Below are 14,430 nucleotides of genomic sequence, written 5' to 3' on the forward strand. Positions count from 1 at the left end.
ATATTTGCAAAGGTTTTTAGACTAAGTTCATGATAATTAAGTTCTAATGAAATTTTGAACTCCCACTTAGATTAGACATCCCTCTGGTCATCTAAGTGTTACACGATCCGAGTCGACTAGCCCGTGTCCGATCATCACGTGAGACGGACTAGTCATCGTCGGTGAACATTCTCATGTTGATCGTATCTTCCATACGACTCGTGTTCGACCTTTCGGTCTCCGTGTTCCGAGGCCATGTCTGCACATGCTAGGCTCGTCAAGTTAACCCTAAGTGTTTTCGCTGTGTAAAACTGTCTTACACCCGTTGTATGTGAACGTAAGAATCCATCACACCCGATCATCACGTGGTGCTTAGATGCGACGAACTATAGCAACGGTGCACAGTTAGGGGAGAACACTTCTTGAAATTTTGTAAGGGATCATCTTATTTACTACCGTCGTCCTAAGTAAACAAGATGCATAAACATAATAAACATCACATGCAATTATATGGTTGTGACATGATATGGCCAAAATCATATAGCTCCATTGGTCTCCATCTTCGGGGCTCCATGATCATCTTGTCACCGGCTTGACACCATGATCTCCATCATCATGATCTCCATCATCGTGTCTTCATGAAGTTGTCACGCCAACGACTACTTCTACTTCTATGGCTAACGCGTTTAGCAATAAAGTAAAATAAGTTACATGGCGTTCTTCAATGACACGCAGGTCATACAAAAATAAAGACAACTCCTATGGCTCCTGCCGGTTGTCATACTCATCGACATGCAAGTCGTGAATCCTATTACAAAGAACATGATCTCATACATCACAATTCATCATTCATCACAACTTCTGGCCATATCACATCACATGATCAATCGCTGCAAAAACAAGTTAGACGTCCTCTAATTGTTGTTGCATCTTTTGCGTGGCTGCAATTTGGTTCTAGCAAGAACGTTTTCTTACCTACGAATAACCACAACGTGATTTTTTGTCAACTTCTATTTACCCTTCATAAGGGCCCTTTTCATCGAATCCGCTCCAACTAAAGTGGGAGAGACAGACACCCGCTAGCCACCTTATGAAACTAGTGCATGTTAATCGATGGAACCGGTCTCACGTAAGCGTACGTGTAAGGTTGGTCCGGGCCGCTTCATCCCACAATACCGTTGAAGCAAGAAAAGACTAGTAGGGGCAAGTAAGTTAACAAGATCCACGCCCACAACAAAATTGTGTTCTACTCGTGCAAAGAGAACTACGCTTAGACCTAGCTCATGATGCCACTGTTGGGGAACGTTGTAGAAATTTAAAATTTTTCCTACGGATTCACCAAGATCCATCTATGAGATCATCTAAGCAACGAGTCAAGGGAGATAGTTTGCATCTACATACCACTTGTAGATCACGAGCGGAAGCTTGCCAAGGGGATGGTGATGATGGAGTCGTACTCGAACGTGATTCGGATCACCGATGTCCAAGTGCTGAACGAACAGCACCTCCGCGTTCAACACACGTACGGGACGGGAGACGTATCCTCCTTCTTGATCCAGCAAGGGGGAAGGAGAGGTTGAGGAAGATCGCTCCAACGGCAGCACGACGGCATGGTGTAGTTGGTGCAGCAGTACTCCGACAGGGCTTCGCCAAGCACGTACGGAGGAGGAGAGGTGTTGGGGAGGGGAGGGGTTGCGCCTTGGCTTGTGGTGCTGCAGCCCTCCCCTCACCCCTCTATTTATAGGGGAAGGGGCAAGGGGGGCCGGCCCCTCTAGATGAGATCTAGAGGGGGCGGGGGGCGGCGGCCAGGGTGGGGGGACTTGCCCCCCAAGCAAGGGGGGCGCCCCCTTTAGGGTTTCCCCCCCAACCCTAGGCGCAAGGGCCCAAGGAGGGGGGCGCGCCCAGACCACCAGGGGCTGGCTGCTATCCCATGCGGCCCCATGTGGCCCCCCGGGAGGGGTGGCCCCTCCCAGTGGACCCCCGGAACCCTTCCGGTGGCCCCGGTACAATACCGATAAGCCCCCGAAACTTTCCGGTGTCTGTATAACAACTTCCCATATATAAAACTTCACCTCCGAACTATTCCGGAACTCCTCGTGACGTCCGGGATCTCATCCGGGACTCCGAACAACATTCGGGTGTCACATACTAGTCTTCCTAACAACCCTAGCGTCACCGAACCTTAAGTGTGTAGACCCTACGGATTCGGGAGACATGCAGACATGACCGAGACCACTCTCGGGCAATAACCAACAGCGGGGTCTGGATACCCATGTTGGCTCCCACATGCTCCTCGATGATTTCATCGGTTGAACCACAATGTCGAGGATTCCATCAAACCCTGTATACAATTCCCTTTGTCAATCGGTACATTACTTGCCCGAGACTCGATCGTCGGTATCCCAATACCTTGTTCAGTCTCGTTACCGGCAAGTCACTTTACTCGTACCGTAATGCATGATCCCGTGGCCAACACCTTGGTCACCTTGAGCTCATTATGATGATGCATTACCGAGTGGGCCCAGAGATACCTCTCCGTCATACGGAGTGACAAATCCCAGTCTCGATCCGCATAAAACAATAGATACTTTCGGAGATACCTGTAGTGCACCTTTATAGTCACCCAGTTACTTGTGACGTTTGATACACCCAAAGCACTCCTACGGTATCCAGGAGTTACACGCTCTCATGGTCGAAGGAAGAGATACTTGACATTGGCAAAGCTCTAGCAAACGAACTACACGATCTTGGTGCTATGCTTATGATTGGGTCTTGTCCATCACATCATTCTCCTAATGATGTGATCCCGTTATCAACGACATCCAATGTCCATAGCCAGGAAACCATGACTATCTGTTGATCACAACGAGCTAGTCAACTAGAGGCTCACTAGGGACATATTGTGGTCTTTGTATTCACACGTGTATTTACGATTTCCGGATAATACAGTTATAGCATGAATACAAGACTATTATCATGAACAATGAAATATAATAATACTTTTATTATTGCCTCTAGGGCATATTTCCAACAGTCTCCCACTTGCACTAGAGTCACTAATCTAGTTACATTGTGATGAATCGAACACCCATAGAGTTCTGGTGTTGATCATGTTTTGCTCGCGAGAGAGGTTTAGTCAACGGATCTGCGACATTCAGATCCGTATGTACTTTGCAAATTTCTATGTCTCCATCTTGAACATTTTCACGGATGGAGTTGAAACGACGCTTGATGTGCCTGGTCTTCTTGTGAAACCTGGGCTCCTTGGCAAGGGCAATAGCTCCAGTGTTGTCACAGAAGAGTTTGATTGGCCCCGACGCATTGGGTATGACTCCTAGGTCGGTGATGAACTCCTTCACCCAAATCGCTTCATGCGCTGCCTCCGAGGCTGCCATGTACTCCGCTTCATACGTAGATCCCGCCACGACGCTCTGCTTGCAGCTGCACCAGCTTACTGCTCCACCATTCAACATATACACGTATCCGGTTTGTGACTTAGAGTCATCCGGATCTGAGTCGAAGCTAGCGTCGACGTAACCCTTTACGACGAGCTCTTCGTCTCCTCCATAAACGAGAAACATGTCCTTTGTTCTTTTCAGGTACTTCAGGATATTCTTGACCGCTGTCCAGTGTTCCTTGCTAGGATTACTCTGGTATCTTGCTACCAAACTTATGGCAAGGTTTACATCAGGTCTGGTACACAGCATGGCATACATAATAGATCCTATGGCTGAAGCATAGGGGATGACACTCATGTCTTCTTTATCTTTTGCCGTGGTCGGTGATTGAGCTAAGCTCAATCTCACACCTTGTAACATAAGCAAGAACCCTTTCTTGGACTCATCCATTTTGAACTTTTTCAAAATCTTATCAAGGTATGTGCTTTGTGAAAGACCTATGAGGCGTCTCGATCTATCTCTATAGATCTTGATGCCTAATATATAAGCAGCTTCTCCAAGGTCCTTCATTAAAAAACATTTGTTCAAGTAGGCCTTAATGCTGTCCAAAAATTCTATATTATTTCCCATCAAGAGTATGTCATCTACATATAATATGAGAAATGCTACAGAGCTCCCACTCACTTTCTTGTAAACGCAGGCTTCTCCATAAGTCTGCATAAACCCAAACGCTTTGATCATCTCATCAAAGCGAATATTCCAACTCCGAGATGCTTGCACCAGCCCATAAATGGATCGCTGGAGCTTGCATACTTTGTTAGCGTTCTTAGGATCGACAAAACCTTCCGGCTGCATCATATATAGTTCTTCCTTAAGATGCCCGTTAAGGAATGCCGTTTTGACGTCCATCTGCCATATCTCATAATCATAGTATGCGGCAATTGCTAACATGATTCAGACGGACTTCAGCTTCGCTACGGGAGAGAATGTCTCGTCGTAGTCAATCCCTTGAACTTGTCGATAACCCTTAGCAACAAGTCGAGCTTTATAGATGGTAACATTGCCATCCGCGTTCGTCTTCTTCTTAAAGATCCATTTGTTTTCTATCGCTCGCCGATCATCGGGCAAGTCTATCAAAGTCCATACTTTGTTTTCATACATGGATTCTATCTCGGATTTCATGGCTTCAAGCCATTTGTTGGAATCTGGGCCCGCCATCACTTCTTCATAGTTCGAAGGTTCACCGTTGTCTAACAACATGATTTCCAGGACAGGGTTGCTGTACCACTCTGGTGCGGAACATGTCCTTGTGGACCTACGAAGTTCAGTAGTAACTTGATCCGAAGTACCTTGATCATCATCATTGTTTTCCTCCTCGATTGGTGTGGGCATCACAGGAACATTTTCCTGAGCTGCACCACTTTCTCGTTCGAGAGGTAGTACTTCATCGAGTTCTACTTTCCTCCCACTTACTTCTTTCGAGAGAAACTCTTTTTCCAGAAAGCATCCGTTCTTGGCAACAAAGATTTTGCCCTCGGATCTTTAGTAGAAGGTATACCCGACAGTTTCCTTAGGGTATCCTATGAAGACGCATTTTTCCGAGTTGGGTTCGAGCTTTTCAGGTCGAAGTTTCTTGACATAAGCATCGCATCCCCAAACTTTTAGAAACGACAGCTTAGGTTTCTTCCCAAACCATAATTCATACGGTGTCGTCTCAACGGATTTAGACGGTGCCCTATTTAAAGTGAATGTAGCTGTCTCTAGAGCGTATCACCAAAATGATAGCGGTAAATCGGTAAGAGACATCATAGACCGCACCATATCCAATAGAGTGCGATTACGATGTTCGGACACACCGTTTCACTGAGGTGTTCCAGGCGGCGTGAGTTGTGAAACGATTCCACATTTCCTTAAGTGTGTGCCAAATTCGTGACTTAAATATTCTCCTCCACGATCTGATCGTAGGAACTTTATCTTTCGGTCACGTTGATTCTCCACCTCATTCTGAAATTCCTTGAACTTTTCAAAGGTCTCAGACTTGTGTTTCATTAAGTAGACATACCCATATCTACTTAAGTCATCAGTGAGAGTGAGAACATAACGATATCCTCCGCGAGCCTCAACGCTCATTGGACCGCGCACATCGGTATGTATGATTTCCAACAAGTTGGTTGCTCGCTCCATTGTTCCGGAGAGCGGAGTGTTGGTCATCTTGCCCATGAGGCATGGTTCTCATGTGTCAAACGATTCATAATCAAGAGACTCTAAAAGTCCATCAGCATGGAGCTTCTTCATGCGCTTGACACCAATGTGACCAAGGCGGTAGTGCCACAAGTATGTGGGACTATCGTTATCAACTTTACATCTTTTGGCATCTACACTATGAACATGTGTAATATTACGCTCGAGATTCATTAAGAATAAACCATTGACCATCGGAGCATGACCATAAAACATATCTCTCATATAAATCGAACAACCATTATTCTCAGACTTAAATGAGTAGCCATCTCGTATTAAATGAGATCCAGATACAATGTTCATGCTCAAACTTGGCACTAAATAACAATTATTAAGGTTCAAAACTAATCCTGTAGGTAAAAGTAGAGGTAGCGTGCCGACGGCGATCACATCGACTCTGGAACCATTCCCGACGCGCATCGTCACCTCGTCCTTCGCCAGTCTCCGTTTATTCCGCAGCTCCCGCTGTGAGTTACAAATATGAGCAACGGCACCGCTATCAAATACCCAGGAGTTACTACGAGTACTGGTAAGGTATACATCAATTACATGTATATCAAATATACCTTTGGTGTTGCCGGCCTTCTTATCCGCTAAGTATTTGGGGCAGTTCCGCTTCCAGTGACCCTTCCCCTTGCAATAAAAGCACTCAGTCTCAGGCTTGGGTCCTTTCTTTGACTTCTTCCCGGTAACTGGCTTACCAGGCGCGGCTACCTCCTTGCCGTCCTTCTTGAAGTTCTTCTTGCCCTTGCCCTTCTTGAACTTAGTGGTCTTATTGACCATCAACACTTGATGTTCTTTCTTGATTTCAGCCTCTGCTGACTTCAGCATCGAGAACACTTCAGGAATGGTCTTTTCCATCCCCTGCATGTTGTAGTTCATCACAAAGCTCTTGTAGCTAGGTGGGAGCGACTGGAGGATTCTGTCAATGACCGCCTCATCTGGGAGGTTAATGTTCAGCTGGGTCATACGTTTGTGCAACCCAGACATCTTCAGGATGTGCTCACTGACAGAACTGTTTTCCTCCATCTTACAACTATAGAACTTTTCGGAGACATCATATCTCTCGACCAGGGCATGAGCTTGGAAAACTAGTTTCGGCTCTTCGAACATCTCATATGCTCCGTGATGCTCAAAACGCTTTTGGAGCCCCGGTTCTAAGCTGTAAAGCATGCCGCACTGAACGAGGGAGTAATCATCAGCGCGAGTTTGCCAAGCATTCATAATGTCTTGGTTCTCTGGGACAGGAGCGTCACCTAGCGGTCCTTCTAGGACATATTGTTTCCTGGCAGCTATGAGGATGATCCTCAGGTTCCGGACCCAGTCCGTATAGTTGCTGCCATCATCTTTCAGCTTGGTTTTCTCTAGGAACGCGTTGAAGTTCATGTTGACATGAGCGTTGGCCATTTGATCTACAAGACATATTTGCAAAGGGATTTAGACTAAGTTCATGATAATTAAGTTCTAATCAAATTTTGAACTCCCACTTAGATTAGACATCCCTCTGGTCATCTAAGTGTTACACGATCCGAGTCGACTAGCCCGTGTCCGATCATCACGTGAGATGGACTAGTCATCGTTGGTGAACATTCTCATGTTGATCGTATCTTCCATACGACTCGTGTTCGACCTTTCGGTCTCCGTGTTCCGAGGCCATGTCTGCACATGCTAGGCTCGTCAAGTTAACCCTAAGTGTTTTCGCTGTGTAAAACTGTCTTACACCCGTTGTATGTGAACGTAAGAATCCATCACACCCGATCATCACGTGGTGCTTAGAAGCGACGAACTGTAGCAACGGTGCACAGTTAGGGGAGAACACTTCTTGAAATTTTGTAAGGGATCATCTTATTTACTACCGTCGTCCTAAGTAAACAAGATGCATAAACATAATAAACATCACATGCAATTATATGGTTGTAACATGATATGGCCAATATCATATAGCTCCATTGATCTCCATCTTCGGGGCTCCATGATCATCTTGTCACCGGCTTGACACCATGATCTCCATCATCATGATCTCCATCATCGTGTCTTCATGAAGTTGTCACGCCAACGACTACTTCTACTTCTATGGCTAACGCGTTTAGCAATAAAGTAAAATAAGTTACATGGTGTTCTTCAATGACACGCAGGTCATACAAAAATAAAGACAACTCCTATGGCTCCTGCCGGTTGTCATACTCATCGACATGCAAGTCGTGAATCCTATTACAAAGAACATGATCTCATACATCACAATTCATCATTCATCACAACTTCTGGCCATATCACATCACATGATCAATCGCTGCAAAAACAAGTTAGACGTCCTCTAATTGTTGTAGCATCTTTTGGTGATTAGAACTTAATTATCATGAACTTAGTCTAAAAACCTTTGCAAATATGTCTTGTAGATCAAATGGCCAACGCTCATGTCAACATGAACTTCAACGCGTTCCTAGAGAAAACCAAGCTGAAAGATGATGGCAGCAACTATACGGACTGGGTCCGGAACCTGAGGATCATCCTCATAGCTGCCAGGAAACAATATGTCCTAGAAGGACCGCTAGGTGACGCTCCCGTCCCAGAGAACCAAGACATTATGAATGCTTGGCAAACTCGCGCTGATGATTACTCCCTCGTTCAGTGCGGCATGCTTTACAGCTTAGAACCGGGGCTCCAAAAGCGTTTTGAGCATCACGGAGCATATGAGATGTTCGAAGAGCCGAAACTAGTTTTCCAAGCTCATGCCCTGGTCGAGAGATATGATGTCTCCGAAAAGTTCTATAGTTGTAAGATGGAGGAAAACAGTTCTGTCAGTGAGCACATCCTGAAGATGTCTGGGTTGCACAAACGTATGACCCAGCTGAACATTAACCTCCCAGATGAGGCGGTCATTGACAGAATCCTCCAGTCGCTCCCACCAAGCTACAAGAGCTTTGTGATGAACTACAACATGCAGGGGATGGAAAAGACCATTCCTGAAGTGTTTTCTATGCTGAAGTCAGCAGAGGCTGAAATCAAGAAAGAACATCAAGTGTTGATGGTCAATAAGACCACTAAGTTCAAGAAAGGCAAGGGTAAGAAGAACTTCAAGAAGGACGGCAAGGAGGTTGCCGCGCCCGGTAAGCCAGTTGCCGGGAAGAAGTCAAAGAATGGACCCAAGCCTGAGACTGAGTGCTTTTATTGCAAGGGGAAGGGTCACTGGAAGCGGAACTGCCCCAAATACTTAGCGGATAAGAAGGCCGGCAACACCAAAGGTATATTTGATATACATGTAATTGATGTGTACCTTACCAGTACTCGTAGTAACTCCTGGGTATTTGATACCGGTGCCGTTGCTCATATTTGTAACTCACAGCCGGAGCTGCGGAATAAACGGAGACTGGCGAAGGACGAGGTGACGATGCGCGTCGGGAATGGTTCCAAAGTCGATGTGATCTCCGTCGGCACGCTGCCTCTACATTTACCTACGGGATTAGTTTTGAACCTTAATAATTGTTATTTAGTGCCAAGTTTGAGCATGAACATTGTATCTGGATCTCGTTTAATACGAGATGGCTACTCATTTAAGTCCGAGAATAATGGTTGTTCGATTTATATGAGAGATATGTTTTATGGTCATGCTCCGATGGTCAATGGTTTATTCTTAATGAATCTCGAGCGTAATATTACACATGTTCATAGTGTAGATGCCAAAAGATGTAAAGTTGATAACGATAGTCCCACATACTTGTGGCACTGACGCCTTGGTCACATTGGTGTCAAGCGCATGAAGAAGCTCCATGCTGATGGACTTTTAGAGTCTCTTGATTATGAATCGTTTGACACATGCGAACCATGCCTCATGGGCAAGATGACCAAGACTCCGTTCTCTGGAACAATGGAGCGAGCAACCAACTTGTTGGAAATCATACATACCGATGTGTGCGGTCCAATGAGCGTTGAGGCTCGCGGAGGATATCGTTATGTTCTCACTCTCACTGATGACTTAAGTAGATATGGGTATGTCTACTTAATGAAACACAAGTCTGAGACCTTTGAAAAGTTCAAGGAATTTCAGAATGAGGTGGAGAATCAACGTGACCGAAAGATAAAGTTCCTACGATCAGATCGTGGAGGAGAATATTTAAGTCACGAATTTGGCACACACTTAAGGAAATGTGGAAATCGTTTCACAACTCACGCCGCCTGGAACACCTCAGCGAAACGGTGTGTCTGAACATCGTAATCGCACTCTATTGGATATGGTGCGGTCTATGATGTCTCTTACCGATTTACCACTATCATTTTGGGGATACGCTCTAGAGACAGCTACATTCACTTTAAATAGGGCACCGTCTAAATCTGTTGAGACGACACCGTATGAATTATGGTTTGGGAAGAAACCTAAGCTGTCGTTTCTAAAAGTTTGGGGATGCGATGCTTATGTCAAGAAACTTCAACCTGAAAAGCTCGAACCCAAGTCGGAAAAATGCGTCTTCATAGGATACCCTAAGGAAACTGTCGGGTATACCTTCTACTTAAGATCCGAGGGCAAAATCTTTGTTGCCAAGAACGGATGCTTTCTGGAAAAAGAGTTTCTCTCGAAAGAAGTAAGTGGGAGGAAAGTAGAACTCGATGAAGTACTACCTCTCGAACGGGAAAGTGGTGCAGCTCAGGAAAATGTTCCTGTGATGCCCACACCAATCAAGGAGGAAAACAATGATGATGATCAAGGTACTTCGGATCAAGTTACTACTGAACTTCGTAGGTCCACAAGGACACGTTCCGCACCAGAGTGGTACGGCAACCCTGTCCTGGAAATCATGTTGTTAGACAACGGTGAACCTTCGAACTATGAAGAAGCGATGGCGGGCCCAGATTCCAACAAATGGCTTGAAGCCATGAAATCCGAGATAGAATCCATGTATGAAAACAAAGTATGGACTTTGACAGACTTGCCCGATGATCGGCGAGCGATAGAAAACAAATGGATCTTTAAGAAGAAGACGGACGCGGATGGCAATGTTACCATCTACAAAGCTCGACTTGTCGCTAAGGGTTATCGACAAGTTCAAGGGATTGACTACAACGAGACATTCTCTCCCGTAGCGAAGCTGAAGTCCGTCCGAATCATGTTAGCAATTGCCGCATACTATGATTATGAGATATGGCAGATGGACGTCAAAACGGCATTCCTTAACGGGCATCTTAAGGAAGAACTGTATATGATGCAGCCGGAAGGTTTTGTCGATCCTAAGAACGCTAACAAAGTATGCAAGCTCCAGCGATCCATTTATGGGCTGGTGCAAGCATCTCGGAGTTGGAATATTCACTTTGATGAGTTGATCAAAGCGTTTGGGTTTATGCAGACTTATGGAGAAGCCTGCGTTTACAAGAAAGTGAGTGGGAGCTCTGTAGCATTTATCATATTATATGTAGATGACATACTCTTGATGGGAAATAATATAGAATTTCTGGACAGCATTAAGGCCTACTTGAACAAATGTTTTTTAATGAAGGACCTTGGAGAAGCTGCTTATATATTAGGCATCAAGATCTATAGAGATAGATCGAGACGCCTCATAGTTCTTTCACAAAGCACATACCTTGATAAGATTTTGAAAAAGTTCAAAATGGATGAGTCCAAGAAAGGGTTCTTGCCTATGTTACAAGGTGTGAGATTGAGCTCAGCTCAATCACCGACCACGGCAAAAGATAAAGAAGAGATGAGTGCCATCCCCTATGCTTCAGCCATAGGATCTATTATGTATGGCATGCTGTGTACCAGACCTGATGTAAACCTTGCCATAAGTTTGGTAGCAAGATACCAGAGTAATCCCGGCAAGGAACACTGGACAGCGGTCAAGAATATCCTAAAGTACCTGAAAAGGACAAAGGACATGTTTCTCGTTTATGGAGGAGACGAAGAGCTCGTCGTAAAGGGTTACGTCGACGCTAGCTTCGACTCAGATCCGGATGACTCTAAGTCACAAACCGGATACGTGTATATGTTGAATGGTGGAGCAGTAAGCTGGTGCAGCTGCAAGCAGAGCGTCGTGGCGGGATCTACGTGTGAAGCGGAGTACATGGCAGCCTCGGAGGCAGCGCATGAAGCGATTTGGGTGAAGGAGTTCATCACCGACCTAGGAGTCATACCCAATGCGTCGGGGCCAATCAAACTCTTCTGTGACAACACTGGAGCTATTGCCCTTGCCAAGGAGCCCAGGTTTCACAAGAAGACCAGGCACATCAAGCGTCGTTTCAACTCCATCCGTGAAAATGTTCAAGATGGAGACATAGAAATTTGCAAAGTACATACGGATCTGAATGTCGCAGATCCGTTGACTAAACCTCTCTCGCGAGCAAAACATGATCAACACCAGAACTCTATGGGTGTTCGATTCATCACAATGTAACTAGATTAGTGACTCTAGTGCAAGTGGGAGACTATTGGAAATATGCCCTAGAGGCAATAATAAAAGTATTATTATATTTCATTGTTCATGATAATTGTCTTGTATTCATGCTATAACTGTATTATCCGGAAATCGTAAATACACGTGTGAATACAAAGACCACAATATGTCCCTAGTGAGCCTCTAGTTGACTAGCTCCTTGTGATCAACAGATAGTCATGGTTTCCTGGCTATGGACATTGGATGTCGTTGATAACGGGATCACATCATTAGGAGAATGATGTGATGGACAAGACCCAATCATAAGCATAGCACCAAGATCGTGTAGTTCGTTTGCTAGAGCTTTGCCAATGTCAAGTATCTCTTCCTTCGACCATGAGAGCGTGTAACTCCTGGATAACGTAGGAGTGCTTTGGGTGTATCAAACGTCACAACGTAACTGGGTGACTATAAAGGTGCACTACAGGTATCTCCGAAAGTACCTATTGTTTTATGCGGATCGAGACTGGGATTTGTCACTCCGTATGACGGAGAGGTATCTCTGGGCCCACTAGGTAATGCATCATCATAATGAGCTCAAGGTGACCAAGGTGTTGGCCACGGGATCATGCATTACGGTACGAGTAAAGTGACTTGCCGGTAACGAGACTGAACAAGGTATTGGGATACCGACGATCGAGTCTCGGGCAAGTAACGTACCGATTGACAAAGGGAATTGTATACAGGGTTTGATCGAATCCTCGACATCGTGGTTCAACCGATGAAATCATCGAGGAGAATGTGGGAGCCAACATGGGTATCCAGACCCCGCTGTTGGTTATTGCCCGAGAGTGGTCTCGGTCATGTCTGCATGTCTCCCAAACCCGTAGGGTCTACACACTTAAGGTTCGGTGACGCTAGGGTTGTTAGGAAGACTAGTATGTGACACCCGAATGTTGTTCGTAGTCCCGGATGAGATCCCGGACGTCACGAGGAGTTCCGGAATAGTCCGGAGGTGAAGTTTTATATATGGGAAGTTGTTATACAGACACCGAAAAGTTTCGGGGGCTTATCGGTATTGTACCGGGGCCACCGGAAGGGTTCCGGGGGTCCACCGGGAGGGGCCACCCCTCCCGGGGGGCCACATGGGGCCGCATGGGATAGCAGTCAGCCCCTGGTGGGCTGGGCGTGCCCCCCTCCTTGGGTCCTTGCGCCTAGGGTTGGGGGGGAAACCCTAAAGGGGGCACCCCCCTTGCTTGGGGGGCAAGTCCCCCCACCCTGGCCGCCGCCCCCCCTCTAGATCTCATCTAGAGGGGTCGGCCCCCATTGCCCCTTCCCCTATAAATAGAGGGGTGAGGGGAGGGCTGCAGCACCACAAGCCAAGGCGCAGCCCCTCCCCTCCCCAACACCTCTCCTCCTCCATACGTGCTTGGCGAAGCCCTGTCGGAGTACTGCTGCACCGACTACACCACGCCATCCTGCTGCCGTTGGAGCGATCTTCCTCAACCTCTCCTTCCCCCTTGCTGGATCAAGAAGGAGGAGACGTCTCCCGTCCCGTACGTGTGTTGAACGCGGAGGTGCTGTCCGTTCAGCACTTGGACATCGGTGATCCGAATCACGTTCGAGTACGACTCCATCATCACCATCCCCTTGGCAAGCTTCCGCTCGTGATCTACAAGTGGTATGTAGATGCAAACTCTCTTCCTTGACTCGTTGCTTAGATGAACTCATAGATGGATCTTGGTGAATCCGTAGGAAAATTTTTAATTTTCTGCAACGTTCCCCAACAGTGGCATCATGAGCTAGGTCTATGCGTAGTTCTCTTTGCACGAGTAGAACACAATTTTGTTGTGGGCGTGGATCTTGTTAACTTACTTGCCCCTACTAGTCTTTTCTTGCTTCAACGGTATTGTGGGATGAAGCGGCCCGGACCAACCTTACACATACGCTTACGTGAGACCGGTTCCACCGATTAACATGCACTAGTTGCATAAGGTGGCTGGCGGGTGTCTGTCTCTCCCACTTTAGTTGGAGCGGATTCGATTAAAAGGGCCCTTATGAAGGGTAAATAGAAGTTGATACAATCACGTTGTGGTTATTCGTAGGTAAGAAAACGTTCTTGCTAGAACCCAATTGCAGCCACGTAAAAGATGCAACAACAATTAGAGGACGTCTAACTTGTTTTTGCAGCGATTGATCATGTGATGTGATATGGCCAGAAGTTGTCATTAATGATGAATTGTGATGTATGAGATCATGTTCTTTGCAATAGGATTCACGACTTGCATGTCGATGAGTATGACAACCGGCAGGAGCCATAGGAGTTGTCTTTATTTTTGTATGACCTGCGTGTCATTGAAGAACGCCATGTAACTTATTTTACTTTATTGCTAAACGCGTTAGCCATAGAAGTAGAAGTAGTCGTTGGCGTGACAACTTCATGAAGACAT

This window comes from Triticum aestivum, chromosome 2A (assembly GCF_018294505.1).
Source record: "Triticum aestivum cultivar Chinese Spring chromosome 2A, IWGSC CS RefSeq v2.1, whole genome shotgun sequence".
In the NCBI taxonomy this organism is placed as follows: domain Eukaryota; kingdom Viridiplantae; phylum Streptophyta; class Magnoliopsida; order Poales; family Poaceae; genus Triticum; species Triticum aestivum.